General features: G+C 44.3%; 1 non-coding gene and 1 pseudogene across 1 annotated transcript; both read left to right on the top strand.

Annotated features, from left to right (window-relative positions):
• The first annotated feature begins 6,934 nt into the window (after positions 1 to 6,934).
• LOC147437336 (pentatricopeptide repeat-containing protein At2g33680-like) lies at positions 6,935 to 11,044 on the top strand (annotated as a pseudogene).
• Positions 11,045 to 11,435: 391 nt separating this feature from the next.
• Positions 11,436 to 11,507, top strand: TRNAH-GUG (transfer RNA histidin (anticodon GUG)). The gene has a single exon. It is a non-coding gene; the product is annotated as a tRNA-His (tRNA).
• Positions 11,508 to 11,766: the final 259 nt, after the last annotated feature.

Here is an 11,766-nt window from a genome sequence, read left to right as displayed (position 1 = left end):
AAGTCGAAACACATAGAGGTCACATACCATGTCATACGAGATGCATTGGCTGGCAAGCGTATCGAGCTTGTCAAGGTTCACACTGACGACAACCCCGCAAATGCTCTCACAAAGAGCCTAGCCTCGGAGCGATTTACACATTGTATAGAACTTATGGGTGTAGGATGAGGCCTCGGCAATGCTTCATCAACTTTGTATAGACTAACTATACTAATGCCACTATTGGCCACCGTGACCTTCAAGTGGGAGGTTGTTGGGGTGTAGGCTAGGTGGCCGAGGGAAACCGCCCCTGTTTATACTTTCACCTAAATGAATATAGGGAGAGAAAGGGAGAGAGTTGACCACTCTCTCACTTTCCTCTCCACTAACCCAAACTCCATGCTGTGTACTGTGCTTGATCCCCTTCCCCATTCTCTTCTCCCCCTCTCTTGCACACACTCCGTACACGCACTACATGCGCACAACAGGAATTGCCTTGGGAAGAATTTTGGGCATTGTTTTTGCCCTTTGCATCACTTTTGTCTTTGTTTTCCACAAGCTTGACATTCCGTCTAGCCCCTTGTTGGAAATTGATGCAAGAAGCAACCATGGTGTGGTGGATTCCTTCGGTGATAGAACCAGGCCGTTGGGAGTTGACATACTCGGCCATTTCTTCAGATAATCCCCCACAAAATTGTTGCTTTTGCTTGACGAAGTCTATCTTTTGGAAGACAGTAGCCTTAAGATGTAAATCCCAAAACTTGTCCACATATTTGTGAATAGACTCGTGGAGAGAAGCTTCAAACTGTGCCATTCGGTAAATACTTTGTCCTTTGCTCGCTTGCAAGGAATTGATTCATGATTCCATGTCTTTGGGACTTCGCCGTTGCCACGAAGGCTAGCCCACCATTGACGAGCTGATTTCTGGAAGTGCATAGCTACATGGCGTGAAGCCCTCGTCTCCAAAGGCCGCATCAAATTGCTGGATGAAGGCCGATACTTTGTCGATGGCACAAAAGGTGCCATCATAGGTGAGAAAAGAGATATTTTTTCCTCCCTCTTTGAACTTCTTGAGCTTTTGTGACCTTCGCCATGCAGGGTATGATTTACAATGTCCTCCCCTCTTGTATTCTCTAGGAGAATAGCCATAGCTTTCGTTGTAAGAGGAGGAAGATGAAGAATAATGAGAGGAGGGTGACCTCTTTCTTGACCTTTTCTTCCTTTGTTTCCTCTCTTCCCTTTTGGAGTGACGAGGAGAAGGACTGTGTGTTGACTTTTTCCTCTTGGGAGGAGTTGGCAATCGTCTAGACCGCCGTCTTCGTGGAGACACATCTTCAGAGGAACTTAGGGATTCATTAATTTCTTGTTCTTTGGATTCCTCCTCTCGTATGGGAGAGAGTCTTCTTTTGGGTGTTTCATCAAGAGGCCTCCTAAGCTCTCTCTCCTCTTGGAGAGGAAGGGAAATCCCATAAGCACGAAATTATTAAGTAACTTCGGCTTGCAAAGCAGGGTTGCCCATAGCTTACTGCAACCTAGTAACAAGATAATTGATAAACATCGGGACATTATCATTAGCACCTTCATGTGCAAAATCAAAGTTACTAATGTTCATTTTACTTTCTTGGTTATTGTCAGCCATGCTAATTATACTTGTGTGTTTACTTAGTGTATGCTTTGGCAATTCAAAACCTTAGTTGCTACTCCTCTTAGCCTTTGAAAATAAGCACTTAAGTATCTACACCCACGGCTCAAATTGGTTAACTATAGAGAGTAGTGGAGTGGGTCTAACATAGCACAATTGTTGAGGGATAGCTCCTTTCGGACTTCTTATGGCTCAATAATGGTAAAACCGTAGGCAAGTCTAAAAAGACCCCATTATTAAGACCAAGCTCCCGAGGTGTGCACCATATCCTACATAGTGGGCTCAACAAAACCGATAATAGATATATCCCAGTCCCACTTACCCTAATATAATTAACAAAATCAACCATTAATAGGCTACTTAAGGACCTCTCTTCCTAAGCAACAAAAGACAAACCAAATGCTTTGATACCAATGTAATGGAAATCTATGAACTTTGAGAAAAGCGGAATTAAGAGAATTAGAATGAGCATTTTTGTGAGATTACTTTGAGAACATAAAGGGTGAACTTAATTGATGGTAGCAACATAAACATAGTACTTAATTAACTTGGCATGAACAATACTTTTGCAAGAGAGAGTATTAGAGAACATGAAAATAGTTGAGGACCAGATTTACTTGGAGCCGGTCCCCCCTCCAAAAGGCGTTTATATTATAGATTCTCCCATCAAGAGAGACTTGGTACAATACAATCTTTATGTTACTTGTGACCTAGGTGATGCAATGAAGAAGGAAGCTTCATGCATCACGAGCATAACATAAACTTTGCAAAAAGCATTAACTATCCCAAGTCTCAATCCCAAGGCCTCAAACACCTTCGAAGGTGGAGAGGGCTAGCGGGGAATGAGGGTACAGAAGAGAAAGAAGAATCATTTATAGGAGAAAGAAATAGTTCCTCACTTATCATCACTCTTCTTGCTTAGCATAGCATAATAGCATAGTAATGAAGATGAACAAGATGACAAGCTTAAGCATTGAAGCATGGCTCTTGGTTGGATTTGCATTCCATAGCCAAGAGTGTTGGTGTAGGCTCTCAACTTCTCAACAAGCTTGGAGAAGGAGATGGAGCTCTTGAACTTTGCACTTCACATAATGAGACTGTGTGTGTGTGTGTGTGTGGGAGGGAGAGTATACCCCCTCTCATGCTTGGTCCATCCCTCTCTCTCTCTCTCTTGAATTATTTAATTATATTGTTTGGACACGTGTCTTCATTTTCCTTTTTGAGAGAAAGAACTTAATTATTTATTTTTATGCATCTAAATTCTCATTGGGACCTTTTAAAGCCTATCCAATAGGATTCAAGCACATCATGAGGGCCACATGGGGGGGATCTTGACATGTGTCTTTTATGCTTCTTAAGATACCATGTTTGAGTTGAACACTTCAAGCACTTAGTCATTTAGGCATGAAAAACATTTATGCCTCTTGAGAGATCATGCTTGAATTGAACACTTCAAGAACCTTATTCATTTAAGCATGAGAAGCACCTCAAGCTTGGGCAAGGTTCCCACAAACACCTTAAGCACCTTAGTTAGCAAACACGATAAGCACCTCATGCTTGGGTATGATTCCCACTTCAAGGTCAGCCCTAGCTTGCCTAAGGTCAAAGGACTTTTTAACACTAACTTTTGGAGGTCTTTAATGAAGCTAACCCTAAGGTCTTTAAGCTCCATTAGGTAGCATTGCTCTTTAATAGACCATCTCTCATTTGGACCCTTTTACCTTGGCCCGTGTTTAGATAGATCCATAAGCACATGTATATATCCTAACCCTTGTTCATGTTTATTCTCCCACATTAAATGATCAGTTTAATATGAGAAAATCATTTGGGTTGGTTAGTTATTAGATTTTATGACATGTAATGCACCAATAAAATGCATCTCGACACCTTGCAGCACTGGGAGAGCAAGACTGAGCATATTGCCAAGTTTTTACCATGTAGAAATCACATGTTAGGTGCTCATGCGCTTGATATAATTTTGTTGAGAAGCTCTTCTTTGCAACAACATGTAAATATTGCAACCAACATAGGAGCCCTGCAAAAATTGATACATGAGTTAAAACTCCTGGGTTGGTGAATGCTCGGAGAAGCAGAGGTAGCCTGCAAGTCTGGAGATGAGAAAGTTGGATGCAAAATTGACTACGGTGGCCTGCAGGGAAGAGAGAGCCTTGAGGCTCCATACATATCTCTCTTTCTCTCTCTCTCTCTCTCTCTCTCTCTCTCTCTCTCTCTCAGTGTGTGTGTGTGTGTTTGTGTGTGCGTTGTGTTGCCTATGACGCCGGATTGCAAGGGTCACTCATTGGATGGAGGAAATGAGAACATGTGTCTAAAGGAGGGGGGCCAAAATCCTCTCCGCTCTATAGATAGTATAGACTCGTCCGACTTTTTTTTGGTACTCAAACATTTTATTAAATTCATATGACTTTTTTTTTTGGTACTCGGACACCTTATCGAATTCATCACTTTGTAACTTGTTTGGTATGTGAAGATTCTGCCCCATAAATTGGAAAGGTACAAATATGCGCTAATATATCATTTCATCTCTCTCTCTCTCTCTCTCTCTCTCTCTCTCTCTCTCTCTCTCTCTCTCTCTCTCGAGCATTATCACTCTCTTTGTAACTTTTTTGGTCTCATAGGTCACTTTGGCTTTTTTGAAGACGTCAATATATCAATTCATTTGTGTGTGTGTGCGTGCGCGCGCATTGGAGATGATACATCATTTCATTTTATTTTATATCCCGCTCTCTTTTTTTGTATTATAAATGCACTAATTATCCTCACATAAAGTTGTCACCTATTATATGAACAGAAGGCTACTGAAATTCTTTTTCCTCCTGCCTTTTTTACCCCTGCTCGAGGACTTTTCTTTTTCCTGGAGATTGCGAGCTCGTGTAATGCACCAATAGAATGCATCTCGACACCTGTGCTTGCAACAGTGGGACAGCAAGACTGAGCATATTGCCAAGTTTTTACCATGTAGAAGCTCTTCTTGATATAATTTTGTTGAGAAGCTCTTCTTCGCAACAATTACACCTGAATATTGCGACCAACAAAGGAGCCCTGCAAAAACTGATACATGAGTTAAAACTCCTGGGGTGGTGAATGCTCGGAGAAGCAGAGGTAGCCTCCAAGTCCGGAGATGAGAAAGTTGGATGCAAAATTGACTACGGTGGCCTGCAGAGAAGAGAGAGCCTTGAGGCTCCATACATAGCACAGCTCGACCGCATCAAAACATTAAGCAGGACTAGGACACTGCCATAGCCCAGCACTTGTAACGGCGGTAGAAGTTGTGGGGAGAGAAGCTTGGCATGCACCCATGGCCCTGCACAACGGAAATGGCAGCAACACATCCTGCTGCGCTCGCCCACATACATCCTGAGGCACGCGAAATCCTTGTTTGATGAGAAAGCGCTCTCTCTCTCTCTCTCTCGACCTGTGACTCTCTCCCTCCTGACAATCACCTCATGTCCAGCTTGTCACACGTTCTGTACTTTCCACCTTCCCTTTCCCATTTCGTTATTCGGAGTGTAGGCGAAGTATTGCTGCTGGTCCTGTGATCCAGGGGGCAATAGGAAAGAGGCAGCAAGGGTAGGAGAGATAGATAGATAGATAGATTTATCGTCCATTGAGGTCAGGTATCACCTATGAGACCAAAACAAAAACCAATATAACGATTCCTTTTAGTGAAAGCATGGGATACAAATCAGTTAAGGTATGAGGGACCATCGATAGGGTGAAAGAATATAGTTTAAAACTAAGGGAAAAAAAACTAAGAGAGGTCAAGGGATATTGGAGGCGTCATTTTAGGAGTTTGAAACTCTTGGATGACTGCTTTACCACCTTGGTAGACTACCCATTTATCTTGCTTGTGGGCTTTGTGTATCTTCTTGAGCTCACTTGCCTTGAGTTTCAGCTGGTTGGTAGTCAATTCCTCTGCTATCCAAAACTTGTTTCCCTTGAGGAGACGGGATTGGCGTAATAGCTTCATCCGCTCTTCCTTTGCCTTGAAGGTGATGATGTAGTGTTCAAGTGGCATACGTTTGTTTGTGTCGTTGATCCAAGAGACGGTGTTGGGTTCGATGGTGATTGGTTGGAGGATGTCGTTGAGCTTAGCAATCGCATTTTGTAGTGTGTCATCATCAGTGCACCAAGGTGACGGAAGTCCCCCAATTCTCACTTTGAGGTTGAGGGATTCTTGTAGGTGGCGTTCTTAAAAGGCCGTCTGTATTTCGGTGTTGATCTTCTTTGTGATTCCATGTGTTACCTCATGGACTTTCTTTTGAACAACTGTGACCTCGACGAGGGAGTCTTCAACCTCCTCTGCCTTTGCGAACAGGGTTTGACTCTCCGCTTCTTGCGAGCTCTCGAGCTTGTGTAGCCGTTGCTTGAGGGCTGGATTCTCCTCTATGAAGACTTGGTCTGAGCTTCGAGAGCTGAGATTCTTGTTTCGTGATGGACGGAGGGATCCTTTCAAGGGGAAGTGGCCACAGTGAAGAAGCTTCGTGGGCGAGATGCTGGTGTGCCAAAGGTAGACATGTCACATGTGAGGTGTGAGGCTTGTTGGGATTCTGTTGATATCTTGGGCATAATGGCGCCCTCTGCAGGAGGGTTGATCCTTTGACTATGGGAACCCCGGTGTCGTTCTTTGCAAGGCAATCCAAAATATGCTTCGCAGGTCAGCACCAAGTCGGCAGCACGTTAAAAACACTACCCATCAGCTCTATCTCCTCGCAGCCGCCAGCACCAAGTCGGCAGCGCGTTAAAAACACCACCCAGCAGCTCTATCTCCTCGCAGCGGCGACTGGCAGAATCTGTCAGTGGAAAAACCTCGCATTGTCTCCTCGTAGCGGCCGACAGAATCTATTTGGCCTTGGTATGATTATGGGGGGATGGAGGGTAGTGCCCTTCTTGTGTTGGAGGGGAGGGCAAGGTTGTGGTTAACCCCCCAAGCCAGGCGCTGCCCTACAGCCTGGTGGGGAGCTCACAGAGAGGTTAGAGGGAGGAAGGAGGCTAGGTCACGCTTTGCGTGCGCGCACAGAGAGAGAGAGAGAGAGAGAGAGAGAGAGAGAGAGCTTATGGGCCCCAACTTGAGACAAAGAGAGGTAGCCTAGCAAGAGCTAAGAGAGAGCTCGTGGACCCCGCACTGCCCGCAGCTCAAGGGCAGGTTCAAGCTCAGCGCCCGCACCTCGAGGTGGCGAGACATGCCGAGCTGGAGTATTATGCCGAGTTGGCAAGGCATCTCAAAGCCTAATTCTGAGTGGCGTCAGTTTCTCTCTCTCTCTCTCTCTCTATCTATCTCTCTCTCACGCACGCATGTGCTGCCAGCTGGACCAAGGCTCCAAGCTCCTTAAAGAGAACGCATTTGCTGCCACATGGCAACCGACCCTGTCTTTTTAACTATAACTATAATAACTATAACTATATATTAAGTATATTAAGTAACGTCCACCGAGCAAGACTAGTTGTAGAGCCAGCTTATTGATGGCAACGATTCGGCAGCTGTGGACGCTTGAGATGGCGGAGAACCCACGACAGAACCGCAAGTTCACAGAGAAGGCAAGTGCTTCCAGGGCAGCAGACTAGGCTCTCCGTATCCACAACAAAAGAACAAATTTACTCACCTACACTACACCTTCAGGCGCCCCCGTGCTCCACCACCGTGGCCCCTTCATGTCCATGCTAGGTGCAATTGAAATCCATGACAATGCTGATGGCTTGCTTGCCTTGCTTGAGGCTTGCGCCAGAAAGAAAGATCTTCAATCTGGCAGCAAAGTACATGATGTTATCTTGCAGAATGGTTTGCTTGAGACTTATTCCGATGCTTTGGTCATCATGTACGTGCGGTGTGGGGCACTCTCCAAAGCAAAAGAGCTGCTTGACATGCACAAGTGCAGAAGTGCTATTCCTTGGCATGCTCTCATTGCAGGATATGCTCAACAGGGCCAGGATCAGAATGTTTTGATTCATTTTGAGTATATGCAGCATGAGGACCTTTCTCCAGATGCAGCAAGAGTATATGCAGCATGAGGACCTTTCTCCAGATGTGGCGACCATTGCTTTCGTCCTAAAATCCTGCAGATCCTTGAAATCACTTGATAAAGGGGAGCAAATTCACAAAGAGATATCTAGGCAGGGGTTGTTTGCCAATAATACACTGATTGGGAATGCTCTATTGGACATGTATGTCAAGTGTGGTGCTCTTGTTAAAGCACAGCAGGTTTTTGAGGAGCTTTCCCCTCGAAATATTGTCTCTTGGAATACGATAATAGCAGGTCATGCCCACAATGGACAAGGGAAAAAGGCACTCAGATATTTTGACCGAATGCAACAAGAAGGCGGTCTTTCCCCCAATGCAGTGACATTCAGTTCGATTTTGAAGGCTTGCGGCAGCTCAGGTGCTCTTCACATGGGGAAACAAATTCATGAAAAGATTTCCAGAGAAGGGTTGCTGAACAACTTGAAGCTCGGTACTGCACTGGTGGATATGTATGTGAAGTGTGGTAGTCTTGTGAAGGGACGAGAAGTGCTTGAGGACCTTCCATCTTGGGATGTTATCTCTTGGAATGTCCTTCTTTCAGGGTATGCCCAAAAGGGCCATGGTGAGCAAGCACTAACTTGCTTTGAAGAAATGGGGAAGGGGGGGATCTCTCCTGATGCAGTGACCTTTGTCTGCATATTGCAAGCCTGTGCGAGCATCAGAGCAATTGACAAAGGAGAAAGGATTCGTGATGAAATCGACAGACAATGATTTCTTGGGAAATATGTGCAATTGGGCAACGCTCTGGTGGACATGTATGCCAAATGTGGCGCTCTTCAAAAAGCACACCAGGTCCTTCTGGGTCTCCCTTCTCGCAACATTGTCACATGGAATGCATTAATTGCAGGTTATGCCCAAGGAGGTCACGGTGAGCAAGCATTAAAGTGTTTTCAACAAGTACACCTTGATGGCCTCATGCCAGATGCGGTGGCGTATACATGCATCTTGAAGTCCTGTGGCAGCATAGGAGCAATTGAAAAGGGGGAAGAAATTCACGATACAATTTCGAGATGTGGGTTGTTGGAGAACAACATCGTGCTTGGCACGGCTCTGGTCGACATGTATGCCAAATGTGGTGCTCTTGAAAAAGCTCAAAGAGTGCTCAAGGTGCTTCACTCTCGGGATGTCGTTTCGTGGAGTGCGCTAATCTCGGGGTATGCCCAACAGGGCCAAGGTGAGCAAGCGTTGAACTGTTTTGAGTGCATGCAGCGTGAAGGCCTCTCTCCAAACGCCGTGACCTTTGCTAGCATCTTGAAAGCCTGTGCTAGCATAGGAGCAGTTGACAAGGGGGAGCAAATTCATGATGCGATTGCTCAACAGGGACTACTGAAAAATAACATCATTCTTGGCACTGCCCTAGTTGATATGTATGCAAAGTGTGGTGCTCTTTCAAAGGCACACCAATTATTAAAGGAGTTCTCTTTTCGAGATGTTGTTTTATGGGGTGCGTTGATGGCAGGATACTTCCAACAGGGCCATGCTAAGGAAGCTCTTTGTTGTTTTAAAGAAATGCAGGATGAGGGCCTCACTCCAGACACAGTAGCATTCTCATCAGTGCTTCTTGCATGTAGTCAATTAGGCCTAGTGGAGGATGGGTATATGCATTTCATGAGCATGAGCTCAAAATATGGCATGAAGCCAGTTATGGAGCATTACATTTGCATGGTTGACCTTCTCGGACGTGCAGGGCATCTTGATAAAGCAGGATCCATGATCAAAGAGATGCCATTTCCCAAAAATATTTTAATCTGGACTGCTCTCTTGGTGCCTGTCAGATTTGGGGGGATGTGAACATCGGGAGATGGGCCTTTGAGGAGGCAATGCTGGTAGATAGAACTGACTCAGCAGCTTATATCCTCATGTCTAATATCTATGTAGCTGCAGGTATGCCAGATGACGCAAAGAAGATTGATGCCATGAGAATCAGAATCAAAGCTTCAAGTGGCTAGGTGTGAATGTCTAAGAATAGTTTTGTATACAACATACTTATGTCAGAAATTACGCACAGGGACTACATGCAAGAACCAAAAAAGGTAGAGCTAGCAGAACCAGGCACAGAAAACAGAAACGGTTACAGAAGAATCTTCCTCCTTTTGTGAACCACCCAAGTTGGAATCAGTGCATTCTACAAGGGCCTCGACAAAACAAACACATGAATGAAAACAAGGTGACGAATCAAATGGCCATTCTAAAACAAGAGAAAGGAACTTCGATGTTGCCCATCTTCCTCCCAGTAAACTCACCTGGCGCATTGAACATAGAGGGACCCTTTACAAGCAAAAAATACACACATACAAGAATGTGTCTCTCATTGAGTGAGATGATGGACCAGATGATCGAGTGGTTATAGGGTACCAACCTTACGTCTAGAATTCTTTCTTGGGCGGATACAACTTGTGTAACCAGTCTCGGCTAGTGGAAGACGTGCACCGCATAATTTGCAAGTCAATCCTCACAAACAAATTTCCCGTAATTGCAACAGAAAAAGATTCATACAGCTAAATTGCTTTGGATAGTAGACCCTAGCTGAAAGTTGACCATCCCAAAGCTTACAGAAAGATAAAAGCACACAACCATCGCAATGGGGAAAACGCACACTAGCCCAAGAAGCAGCTCATGTGATCCAGAGAGAGAGAGAGAGAGAGAGAGAGAGAGAGAGTGTCGTTGGAAACAATCCTATTATCTCAGATGGTCACGTCCAGATTGTCATCCTGTATTCCTGTATGGGGAAAAGTGGGGATCCCAGTTGTAGGTCTTGGAGCCATTGATTGCTCTGCCAATCCTCGCTACCAATCGGACAAGTGAAAAGAGAACTATTAAGGTGGTAGGAAGAATCTTAGGAGACCTAATCCAAAGAGAGTGAAAGGGAGGCCAGTGATCTACTAATTGACCAGCAAAATTGGTTCAAATTGCCCAAATGCCAATGCACTCGTCATTTAGAGAAACCATGTCGCATGTGTGTGCGCAATCATTGCCATATTTTCCAAAGAGAGAGGAAAACAGAAAGTGAAACGTGTTACAGAGAAGAAAACTGTTAGAAAATCATCAGAGAAGCATATGCATGACTTAGGTTGTTAGTTTTTTGTGTATGTAATAAAAAAACCTGGAGTGTCACTCAATGAGAAGTAGACATTGCCCTGAGTGTTTCAGAAACATGGAACAAAACAATGCTCTTCCCTTTCAGGGCAATGCCAACAAAGGGCACAACCAATGAATGGACTAACATGGCCGAGAATATGACCACAACACCAAGGTGTAGAGTTCCTAGGTGTGCTAAAGGGATTATAGCAATCTATCAGCTACTTCTAGGGGGACGGCGGTCCGGGGGTGTTCTATGGATGATCCCCACCTGGATGGCTTAGATGAGCTTTGATTGCACACCTCATGATGACCAAGAAACCAGAATGAATAGAAAACAAAAAAGTATTTGTAAGACTGTGTTTGTAATTAGGTTAGATTCTTTTGGAGGAGGACACAGATTGTTAAGGTGGTAAAGTAGAATTTTTTTAGGGTTTGGAAAGCATTGCACCTCTAAGAAGAGAAGGACGCGGTAAATTTGATTGATTTTTAAATGTTTTCAACAGACTGCCTTCCAACGTTTCGATCAATTAGTTCTTCATACGGGATTGATTCTTATGATGGCTAAACCTTAGTAAGGCTTTCTTTTCTCTCTGTAGGAGGAGTTTCCATATTACCGTCTGCAGCCTGCTAATTGAGGTAAGCTGGCCACGTTGAAATAATAGTATTAATTATAGTCTATGCATTCGTGCCTACCAAGTGGCTGTAGTTTAGTGGTTAGAATTCCACGTTGTGGCCGTGGAGACCTGGGCTCGAATCCCAGCAGCCACAATGTCTTTATACGACTTTTAGAAATCTACACCTTGAAACGAGCAATCTTGTATGTAGCGTGTCATGGCAATTTTCTTTACGACTTTTAGAATGCAAACCAGATTATAAGATTCATTTTCTACACAGAAAAATCAATGCTCTCTCTCTCTCTCTCTCTCTCTCTCTCTAGAGTTGGGTAGTTCACATGTTAGGAAACATAATTTTTAGAACCATGGAAGACTCCTTTTTATGACTTTTCCAAAAGGAAATTTGAAAACTT

This window comes from Adiantum capillus-veneris, chromosome 17 (genome assembly GCF_014529385.1).
Source record: "Adiantum capillus-veneris isolate H3 chromosome 17, ASM1452938v2, whole genome shotgun sequence".
Lineage (NCBI taxonomy): Eukaryota > Viridiplantae > Streptophyta > Polypodiopsida > Polypodiales > Pteridaceae > Adiantum > Adiantum capillus-veneris.
Note: the sequence above shows the minus strand (reverse complement) of the source record. Positions and strands in the feature narration are given on the sequence as shown.